We start from the raw sequence: 12,314 nt of genomic DNA on the forward strand, positions 1-12,314 counted from the left end.
TGTCCCGCCCCCCCTGACATCAGTCTGAAGAAGGGTCTCGACCCGAAACGTCACTCATTCCTTCTCTCCTGAGATGCTGCCTGACCTGCTGAGTTACTCGAGCACTTTGTGAATAAATACCTTCAATTTGTAATTCAAGGTCATCTTGCAACATGACCAAATTTACCCTTGCTCTGTGATATCTTCTGATTATCCATGTGTTGAGTGAACAAGACTTCAGAGATTTCAGCAGTCCTTGTGGCTAGTGTTGATGTTGCAAAATCACTAAATTCAAAACCTCAATCCCCTTAATTGCCATTTGAGCCAAATATACAACCAACTATCAGTCTGAAGATGGGACTCGACCCGAAACGTCACCCATTCCTTCTCTCCCGAGATGCTGACCGACCTGCTGAGTTACTCCAGCACTTTGTGAATATCAGATATTTATTTCCGAATATTTTGATATTTATTTCTCTACATTTCTCTGGGCACCATTTCTCACAACCACCATTTTCCGCAGACAAAACGATTGCACAGAATCTCACGCCCGTTGCAATTCTCTTTGATTTTGCATTTGCTTTTAAGATGAATGTTTCCAGCATTGGGTCACCATAAAAAAAAAAAATTCAATGGACCGTTCGGTGGAATACTGACGCTTCCACACTGTGCTGGTACTTTTTCCCTGAGGTGTGAAATGTAGACAATAGACAATAGACAATAGGTGCAGGAGGAGGCCATTCGGCCCTCCGAGCCAGCACCACCATTCAATGTGATCATGGCTGATCATTCTCAATCAGTACCCCGTTCCTGCCTTCTTCCCATACCCCCCGACTCCGTTATCCTTAAGAGCTCTATCTAGCTCTCTCTTGAATGCATTCAGAGAATTGGCCTCCACTGCCTTCTGAGGCAGAGAATTCCACAGATTCACAACTCTCTGACTGAAAAGGTTTTTCCTCATCTCCATTCTAAATGGCCTACCCCCGATTCTTAAACTGTGGCCCCTGGTTCTGGACTCCCCCAACATTGGGAACATGTTTCCTGCCTCTAACGTGTCCAACCCCTTAATAATCTTATACGTTTCGATAAGATCCCCTCTCATCCTTCTAAATTCCAGTGTGTACAAGCCTAGTCGCTCCAGTCTTTCAACATATGACAGTCCCGCCATTTCGGGAATTTATGTATAATGTATAAGAGGATTTATAACTTCTTTTAGCAGAATTAGGCCATTTAGCCCATTATGTCCAGTCCGCCATTCAATCATGGCTGATCTATCTTTCCCTCTCAACCCCATTCTCCTGCCTTCTCCCCATAACCTCTGGCACCTGCACTAATCAGGAATTTATCTATCTCCACCATAGAAATATAGATTGGCTTGGCTTCCACAGACTTCTGTGTCAATGAACTCCACAGATTCACCACCCTCGAAAAAAATTCCTCCTTATCTCCTTTCTAAAGATACGTCCTGTGACCTCTGGTCCCTGACTCTCCCACTAGAGGAAACATCCGCTCCACATCCACTCTATCCAGGCCTTTCACTATTCGGTAAGTATCAATGAGGTTCCCCCATTTTCTGGCAACTGGTGGTTACCCCCCCCCCCCCCACAACCCTCCCCTTAGTCCAGACAAGATCCCCCCTGGAAGTTCCCCTCCCGAAAATGGGGTGCCTAGGCCGGGCGGGCGATCCTGACCTCATCGTTTCTTTCACAGCTGATCGGAGGGCCGAATTTACCCCGTGCAGGGCAGGGGCTCTGGAACCCCGGCCCGGCCCAAGCCGGCTGATCCGTTCCCATGGCCAACTCCCCAGGCCGACTTTGCGACTATCTCAGACCCCAAGGCCGTGACTGACCTCTGTTGGTCTGGAAAAACGGACCATACAGCAAGGCTCTGAAACCAAGGGTGCCGGGAAATCAGCGGTGGACCTGTAGTCCAACGTGTTTATTTCAGGGATAATTAGAATAGATGATTGTCTTTGTCCTTGAAGGCTGGTTTAATAAAAACAAGTGTATGCTGGACTACTTTATGAATAGCATTAAATCAAATTTCTGGTGGTAGATTGAATTGATAAAACACACATCTATGTGTCCATCTATCTATCTATCCATCCATCCATCCATCCATCCGTCCATCCGTCCATCCGTCCATCCATCCCTCCGTCCCTCCATCCATCCGTCCCTCCGTCCCTCCGTCCCTCCGTCCCTCCGTCTCTCCGTCTCTCCGTCCGTCTGCCTGTCTGTCTGTCTGTCTGTCTGTCTGTCTGTCTGTCTGTCTGTCTGTCTGTCTGTCTGTCTGTCTGTCTGTCTGTCTGTCTGTCTGTCTGTCTATCTATCTATTGCCATTGAAGCAAACAACAATATCCAGGCAACACTGCCTGAGTGGAGCTCAAATGTAGAAGATAAAAAATAATAAAATACCAGTCAAAAAGTGAAAAAAATAAAAACTGTTCATCCACTCAGGTGCACACACTGTGACACACACACTGTGACACACACACTGACACACACACACACACGCACATTGACACACGCATAGACATTATGCCTATGTATACACCCTTACCAGAATATAAGACATTGCACTTTTGCACCCCTACACACTAGGAATCATTGGGAGCCAATTCACCTACAAACCCGCACGTCTTTGAGATATGGGAGGAGACCAGTGCATTCGGAGGAAACCCACACAGTCACAGGGAGAACATGCAAACTCCACACCGACAGCTCCTGAGGTCAGGATGGAACCCGGGTACCTGGTGACGTGCTGCAGCAACTCTACCCGCTGTGCCACCCTGCCGCCCTGTGAATTGTCCGCATATGAGCAAGGACTTTATTTAATGCACAGGGAGTAAAGATATTGTTTGGTTTATAACATAGACTTGGTGTAATTATGTCTGCAGAGAATGGATCTAGCATTATAGATACTAAGCCTGGTAATCCAAACAAAAAAGACCAATTAAAAAATGTTCTTTGCAGCAATATGTCAGAATGCTTATAGGATGCTTATGTTTATCAGTCTGAAGAAGGGTCTTGACCCGAAACGTCATCAGTCTGAAGAATGGTCTCGACCCGAAACGTCACCCATTCCTTCTCTCCAGAGATGCTGCCTGACCCGCTGAGTTACTCCAGCATTTTGTGTCTATCTTTGCTTATGGGACACATTCAGATTTAAGACTAATTAATAAACATTCTTAAACTTTTCTCTTGACCCTAGATAGACACAAAAAGCTGGAGTAACTCAGTGGGGCAGGCAGCATCTCTGGAGAGAAGGAATGGGTGACGTTTTGGGTCATAGAAACATAGAAAATAGGTGCAGGAGTAGGCCATTCGGCCCTTCGAGCCTGCACCGCCATTCAATATGATCATGGCTGATCATCCAACTCAGTATCCCGTACCTGCCTTCTCTCCATACCCCCTGATCCCTTTAGCCACAAGGGCCACATCTAACTCCCTCTTAAATATAGCCAATGAACTGGCCTCGACTACCTTCTGTGGCAGAGAATTCCACAGATTCACCACTCTCTGTGTGAAAAAAAACTTTCTCATCTCGGTCCGAAAAGACTTCCCCCTTATCCTTAAACTGTGACCCCTTGGTCGAGGCCCTTCTTCATACCCCTGGCGTGTAGGATTAGGGTTAGTGTGCGGGGATCGCTTGTCGGTGCGGACTCGGTGGGCCAGAGAACCTGTTTTCGCGCTGTATCTCTAAACTAAACTAAAAAGTTACTTGTGCAAGAATATTATAAATGCAAAGAGTAATATTTAAAAGTTGTAGATAAAATGGAAAATATTTTGCAAAACATCCCTAGATGGCAGTCTTGTCCTGAAAACCAGATCAAGTTTCGTACTTAGAATAATTTGAGGAAAAATACCACAATGGGCCGTAAAATGAGATTCAGAAAAAGTGATACTGTGCTTCATGCTACAATGATCAGTGCCTTAATACTTGACTCGTAAAAAAATAATCCACCAACTTTTTATTCAACTGGCGTAGCTGGTAGAGCTGCTGCCTTACAGTTGCCTTACAGCGCCAGAGACCAGGGTTCGATCCTGACATCGGGGGGCTGTGTGCGTGGAGTTTGCACGTTCTCCCTCTGACTGCATGGGTTTCCTTCCACATCCCAAAGGTATGTGGCTTTGTAGGTTCATTGGCCCCTTTACATTGCTCCTTGTGTGGAGAGAGTGGGTGAGAAAGTTGGAAAGCAGGTGACAAGGGGAGGCCATTTAAAACTGGGGCGAGAAAAAAAAATGGCACCCAGAGGGTTGTGAATTTGTGGAATTCTCTGCCACAGAGGGCAGTGGAGGCCAATTCACTGTGTGAATTTGAGAGAGAGTTAGAGAGAGCTCTAGGGACTTGCGGAATCAAGGGATATGGGGAGAAGGCAGGCACTGGCTACTGATTGTGGATGATCAGCCATGATCACAATGAATGGCGGTGCTGGCTCGAAGGGCAAAAATGGCCTCCTCCTGCACCTATTTTCTATGTTTCTGTGTGGGGATCGCTGGTCGGCGTGGACTCAATGGGCCGAAGGGCCTGTTTCCGCTCTGTAGCTCTAAAGCAATGTGCGCGGCTGATCCGACCTGATCTATGCTTCTATGTAACCCATGTGTAGATCACCCATATTTATCTCTGTCTGTATAACCTTCACCACATATCCTACGCATGGTACACATTCCACTTTGTAATCCAGTCCAGGATTTAGGTAGGACTGGAGTCGCGGACATAATTAGTTAGTTAAAGAAAATAACTGCAGATGCTGGTACAAATCGATTTATTCACAAAATGCTGGAGTAACTCAGCAGGTCAGGCAGCATCTCGGGAGAGAAGGAATGGGTGACGTTTCGGGTCGAGACCCTTCTTTAGTCTGAAGAAGGGTCTCGACCCGAAACGTCACCCATTCCTTCACTCCCGAGATGCTGCCTGACCTGCTGAGTTACTCCAGCATTTTGTGAATAAATAGTTAGTTAGTTGCTTGTTTGGTTAGTTGTTAGTCTGTTAGTCGAAGGGAGGAACACACAGGTGTGCTGGAACACACAGGTGTGCTGGAACACACAGGTGTGCTGGAACACACAGGTGTGCTGGAACACACAGGTGTGCTGGAACACACAGGTGTGCTGCTCATTCGGCACAGGTTTAATAAATGTTTTATGGCTCATCGAATACTTCGTAATGGATTGATTCCAAAACCCCATGTGAAGGGGTGACTGATGGTCGGCGTGGACTCGGTGGGCCGAAGGGCCTGTTTCCATGCATTATTTTTAAAATCCCATAAAGCTAAGATAGACTAATGGACAATCCGCAGGCATTGCCACTTTCATTTCACTGCACATCGTGTATGTGTATGTGACAAATAAACTTGACTTGACTTGCAGGAAACAAAGAGACATGGGCCCCACATGCAGGCGGAGGAGATTGGTTTAGCTTGGCATCCTGTTGGGCATGGACATTGCGGGCCGAAGGGCCTGTTCCTGGGCTGTACTGTTCCATTACAATTACAATTCCAAATTAAGCCGTGCAGATTCGAGCACAAGTCCTCAATTCACATTTTTCTGCTTCCCTCCTGTCTCTTTTTATGCATGTTCTTCTTAGGCCCCCTCGGTCATGGCTGACCATGGGTGATGCACCCTAGTTGGCTGCTTGCTCCACACCTCGGCTTGTGGCTGAAGAGACCAATGCGGCAGTGACAGTCTCTATCGCAAAGGTGCATGTTAGTCATGTTAACATGTTGTGCATGTTAGTGCCCTAGATAATATGGGGTACTGATTTAAACCTCTAACAATTTTTTTCTGTTATAGTTGAGACAAGCGAGTGTGAAATATTGGACGGGATGAACTGAAAAAGGGAGAGTATTGAGAGTTTTATCATCTTTGAACACATATATGTCACTGGGCTCAAGTGAAATATATCCCAGGCTATTGGAGGATAATATTTTGCTTGGGCAGCTTACGGCCCAGTGGTATGAATATTGATTTCTCTCACTTCAGGTAGCCCCGACATTCCCTCTCTCTCTATCCCTCCCCCACCCAAGTCGCAATAACTTCTCGTTTTCACCCAACAAGCTGCTGACGATGCCCTGTTTCCTTTATCATCGTTACTCTTTTGCATAATCTTTCATTCATTGTTCTTTATCTCTCTACATCATCGCCTGTATCTCTCGTTTCCCTTAACCAGTCTGAAGAAGGGTCTCGACCTGAAACGTCACCCATGCCTTCTCTCCAGAGATGCTGCCTGTCCCGCTGAGTTACTCCAGCTTTTTGTGTCTGTCTTCGGTCTGATCTCCTCAATAACCTTTTATAATGATACATGTTCACTCTGCACATCTGCAATACAAACATAGTCTCAAACATTTAGCGAGCTTTTGAACTCGACAGCTTGAAAGATGCCATGATTACGTACAACCAATGTGATGATTAGCTTATCATCAGATAATTAATGTGTTTATATATTTATTTATGGACTAGCTTGTTGACCCTCAACTACACATCTCGATGTCTTACCAGATGCTGATATATTTTTATTTATCCTAAAAATCCAAATCCCTCCCATATACTAACTGTGTGTGTCGGAAGGAACTACAGATGCTGGTTTACAACGAAGATAGACACAAAGAGCTGGAGTAACTCAGTGGGACAGGCAGCATCTCTGGATAGAAGGAGTAGGTGACGATCTGGTTCATAGAAACATAGAAAATAGGTGCAGGAGTAGGCCATTCGGCCCTTCGAGCATGCACCGCCATTCAATATGATCATGGCTGATCATCCAACTCAGTATCCCGTACCTGCCTTCTCTCCATACCCCCTGATCCCTTTAGCCACAAGGGCCACATCTAACTCCCTCTTAAATATAGCCAATGAACTGGCCTCAACTACCTTCTGTGGCAGAGAATTCCACAGATTCACCACTCTCTGTGTGAAAAAAAACATTCTCATCTCGGTCCTAAAAGACTTCCCCCTTATCCTTAAACTGTGACCCCTTGTTCTGGACTTCCCCATCATCGGGAACAATCTTTCTGCATCTAGCCTGTCCAACCCCTTAAGAATTTTGTAAGTTTCTATAAGATCCCCCCTCAATCTTCTAAATTCCAGCGAGTACAAGCCGCGTCTATCCAGTCTTTCTTCATATGAAAGTCCTGCCAATCCATGAATCAGATGGTTCGAGACCCTAAATCTGACTGAGAGGCAGGGGAAAGGGTAACCAGAGATATAGAAGGTACGCACTGACTATACTTTTTAGTTCCACATAAAGAGAACGTTTGCACAACTTATTGGTGTATTAATTAAGGCAGAGAGACAAAGACTCTGAAGAATCTAGATGGAGTCTGAAGAAGGGTCTCGACCCATAACGTCACCCATTCCTTCTAACCTGCCTGTCCCGCTGAGTTACTCCAGCATTTTGTGACTATCTTAGATAGATTCTTGATTAGTGCGGGTGTCAGGGGTTATGGAGAGAATCAGGTCAGGAGGGAGAGATAGATCAGCCACGATTGAATGGTGGAGAAGGCTTAATGGGCCGAATGGCCTATTTCTTATGATCTTAAGACCTAATACTTTTCATTTAAAAACATTTTTTTAAACATGATTCTGATTTTCACAAGTTCACGTTGTAGGAGTACAATTAGGCCATTCGGCCCAATCGAGTCCACTTCACCATTCAATCACGTCTGGTCTATCTCTCCTTCCTAACCCCATTCTCCTGCCTTCTCCCCATAAGACCTGACATCTGTTCTAACCAAGAATTTGTCTATCTCTGCCTTAAAAATATCCACTGACTTGGAGTCTACAGCCCTCTTGTGGCAATCAGTTCCACAGAGTAGCCACTCTTGAACAGATTTTCTTTTGATGTACATTCGGGATGTGGGGATGTGGGGAGTACAGATTTTGCAATAAGACACTTCCAAACAGGGGAAGGGGAAGGCAGAGGTGAGATTCATAGAAACATAGAAACATAGAAAATAGGTGCAGGAGTAGGCCATTCAGCCCTTCGAGCCTGCACCGCCATTCAATATGATGGCTGATCATCCAACTCAGTATCCTGTACCTGCCTTCTCTCCATACCCCCTGATCCCTTTAGCCACAAGGGCCACATCTAAATCCCTCTTAAATATAGCCAATGAACTGGCCTCAACTACCTTCTGTGGCAGAGAATTCCACAGATTCACCACTCTCTATGTGAAAAAAAACGTTCTCATCTCGGTCCTAAAAGACTTTTCCCCTTATCCTTAAACTGTGACCCCTTGTTGTGGACTTCCCCAACATCGGGAACAATCTTCCTGCATCTAGCCTGTCCAACCCCTTAAGAATTTTGTAAGTTTCTATAAGATCCCCCCTCAATCTTCTAAATTCCAGCGAGTACAAGCCGAGTCTATCCAGTCTTTCTTCATATGAAAGTCCTGCCATCCCAGGGATCAATCTGGTGAACCTTCTCTGTACTCCCTCTATGGCAAGAATGTCTTTCCTCAGATTAGGAGACCAGAATTCAGACCGGTGCATCTCATGGCCTTGGCAGTGAACACTAACCCTCGCTCACCACTGCAAAGTGTAATCGTCATTCTGCACACTGTGATCACTTGCAGTCTCCCTGTATCCCCACAGATTCAGTTGGTTAACGTAATTGCTGCAGACATGGAGTGGCTAAGAACACAGTGTAATGAGCAATACCACCCATATATCCGTGCTGATTAAACAGAAGTGCGTTCTGGCTTCTTGTTCAAAGCAGTAACTCTTCATAATTCAATAAGAATCACAATAATTCGGCTACTTACTCAAAGATGTGTAGTTTCAACTTCAGTTTAGGATATTCAGTACAGCACGGAAACAGGCCCTTCAATAGACAATAGACAATAGGTGCAGGAGGAGGCCATTCGGCCCTTCGAGCCCGCCATTCAACGGGGTACTGATTGAGAATGATCAGCCATGATCACATTGAATGGCGGTGCTGGCTCGAAGGGCCAAATGGCCTTCTCCTGCACCTATTTTCTATTGTCTATTGTCTATTGTCAATGTGATCATGGCTGATCATTCTCAATCAGTACCCCGTTCCTGCCTTCTCCCCATACCCCCTGGCTCCGCTATCCTTAAGAGCTCTATCTAGCTCTCTCTTGAATGCATTCAGAGAACTGGCCTCCACTGCCTTCTGAGGCAGAGAATTCCACAGATTCACAACTCTCTGACTGAAAAGGTTTTTCCTCATCTCAGTTCTAAATGGCCTACCCCTCATTCTTAAACTGTGGCCCCTTGTTCTGGACTCCCCCAACATTGGGAACATGTTTCCTGCCTCTAACGTGTCCAACCCCTTAATAATCTTATACGTTTCGATAAGATCTCCTCTCATCCTTCAAAATTCCTGTGTATACAAGCCTAGCCGTTCCAGTCTTTCAACGTATGACAGTCCCGCCATTCCGGGAATTAACCTAGTAAACCTACGCTGCCCACCCTCAATAGCAAGAATATCCTTCCTCAAATTCGGCCTACCAAGTCTGCGCAGACCAGCGATCACCACTAGTTCTATCCTATGCACTCGGGACAACTTACAGAAGCAAACTCACCGGCAAAACTTGCACGTCTTTGGAGAGTGGGAGGAAACTGGAGCACCTGGAGAAAACTCACGTGGTCACAGGAAGAACGTACAAACTCCGTACAGACAGCACCTGCGTCTTTGGGTACTTTTAAAGCAGAGATTGACAGGTTCTTGATTAGTGTGGGTGTCAAAGGTTACATGGATAAAGCCGGCGAATGGGGTTGAGAGGGAGAGATAAATCAGCCATGATTGAATGGCGGAGTGGACTTGATGGGCCGAATGGCCTAATTCTACTCCTATGTCTCATGAACATCAACTTTTACATATTCCACCCCATTTAGTTGTTTATTAGTTTATTTTCTGCAAGTTTCTTCGAAAATCCCCAGTACCAGGTCTCTCCGATGTTCCTTGTGTGCTAATTATAATTTCCCAGTGTCGGGGAAGTTCTGCTCTCCTCTTCACCCCTTGGATTCGTGGAGTCATGCCGTGCAGAAACAGGCCCTTCGGCCCAATTTGCCCACACTGGCCAACATGCCCCAGCTACACTAGTCCCACCTGCCTGCGTTTGGCCCATATCCCTCCAAACCTGTCCTATCCATGCACCTGTCTAAATGTTTCTTAAACATTGCAATAATCCCTGCCTCAACTACCTCCTCTGGCAGCTCGTTCCATACACCCACCACCTTTTGTGTGAAAAGGTTATCTTTCAGGTTCCTATGAAATATTTCCCCCCCTCACCTTAAACCTAGCTCCTCGATTCCCCTACTCTGGGCCAAAGACTGCATTTACCCAATCTATTCCTCTCTGTAAGATCACCCCTCATCCTCCTGCGCTCCTTGGAATAGAGTCCCAGTCTACTCAACCTCTCCCTGTAGCTTGGGCCCTCGAGTCCTGGCAACATCCTCGTAAATCTTCTCTGCGCCCTTTCCAGCTTGACAACATCACTCCTATAATATGGTGACCAGAACGGAATAACAAAACTCTAAATGTGACCTCACCAACGTCTTATACAACTGCAACAGTTGGGGCCGCAACTGTTTACCATATATATTAATGATTTGGAAGAGGGAATTAGAAGTAACACTAGCAAGTTTGCGGATGACGCAAAGCTGGGTGGCAGTGTGAACTGTGAAGAGGTTATTAGGAGGTTGCAGGGTGACCTGGACAGGTTTAGTGAGTGGGCAGATGCATGGCAGATGCAGTATAATATAGATAAATATGAGGTTATCCACTTTGGTGGCAAAAACAAGGAGGCAGATTATTATCTCAATGGTGTTAGGTTAGGTAAGGGGGAGGTGCAGCGAGACCTGGGTGTCCTTGTACACCAGTCACTGAAAGTTGGCGTGCAGGTACAGCAGGCAGCGAAGAAAGCTGATGGCATGTTGGCCTTCATAACGAGAGGATTTCAGTATAGGAGTAAAGAGGTTCTTCTGCAGTTGTATTGGGCCCTGGTAAGACCACATCTGGAGTATTATGTACAGTTTTGGTCTCCTAATTTGAGGAAGGACATCCTTGTAATTGAGGCAGTGCAGCGTAGGTTCACGAGATTGATCCCTGGGATGGCGGGACTGTCATATGAGGAAAGATTGAAAAGACTAGGCTTGTATTCACTGGAGTTTAGAAGGATGAGAGGGGATCTTATAGAGACATATAAAATTATAAAAGGACTGGACAAGCAAGATACAGGAAAAATGTTCCCAATGTTGGGCGAGTCCAGAACCAGGGGCCACAGTCTTAGAATAAAGGGGAGGCCATTTCCACCATGGGCGGCACGGTGGCGCAGCGGTAGAGTTGCTGCCTTACAGCGAATGCGGCGCCGGAGACTCAGGTTCGATCCTGACTACGGGCGCCGTCTGTACGGAGTTTGTACGTTCTCCCTGTGACCTGCGTGGGTTTTCTCCAAGATCTTCGGTTTCCTCCCACACTCCAAAGACGTGCAGGTATGTAGGTTAATTGACTGGGTAAATGTAAAAATTGTCCCTAGTGTGTGTAGGATAGTGTTAATGTACGGGGATCGCTGGGCGGCGCGGACTCAGTGGGCCGAAGAGCCTGGTTCCGCGCTTAATCTCTAAATGTTAAAAAAAATCTAAAACTGAGGTGAGAAGGAACTTTTTCACCCAGAGAGTTGTGAATTTGTGGAATTCTCTGCCACAGAGGGCAGTGGAAGCCAAATCACTGGATGGATTTAAGAGAGTTAGATAGAGCTCTAGGGGCTAGTGGAATCAAGGGATATGGGGAGAAGGCAGGCACGGGTTATTGATTGTGGACGATCAGCCATGATCACAATGAATGGCGGTGCTGGCTTGAAGGGCCGAATGGCCTCCTCCTGCACCTATTTACTATTTTCTATGTCTATTGTCTAACATGGCCTCCCAAGTTCCATACTCAATACTCTGATTGATGAAGGCCAATGTGCTGAAAGTCTTTTTGACCACCCGATCTGCCTGTGACGTCTCTTTCTTTTTCATTCCTGCCTTCCCCTTCCCTCCATCGGACACTGGTTTTCAACAGAAAGAAAACAAAACCAGAAGAGATAAAGTTAATCACGTTAGACCAAATAGCTGAAAAACAAGAAATGCTTCACAAAACTAGAAGAGATTAGAATCTTCAAATCACACCGTCAAGAAAAGCCCAAAGGAAATAAAGAAGTCTATACACGTGGTTAAAAGATCAAATCACATATATATATAGATAATAAAAAAGAATTAGCTTTTTGCTGGAATTATATTTTCGCTAGTTGCCAATGCTATAAGTGACAATAGACAATAGACAAAAGGTGCAGGAGGAGGCCATTCGGCCCTTCGAGCCAGCACCGCCATTCAATG

Source organism: Rhinoraja longicauda, chromosome 14, assembly GCF_053455715.1.
Source record: "Rhinoraja longicauda isolate Sanriku21f chromosome 14, sRhiLon1.1, whole genome shotgun sequence".
In the NCBI taxonomy this organism is placed as follows: Eukaryota; Metazoa; Chordata; class Chondrichthyes; order Rajiformes; family Arhynchobatidae; genus Rhinoraja; species Rhinoraja longicauda.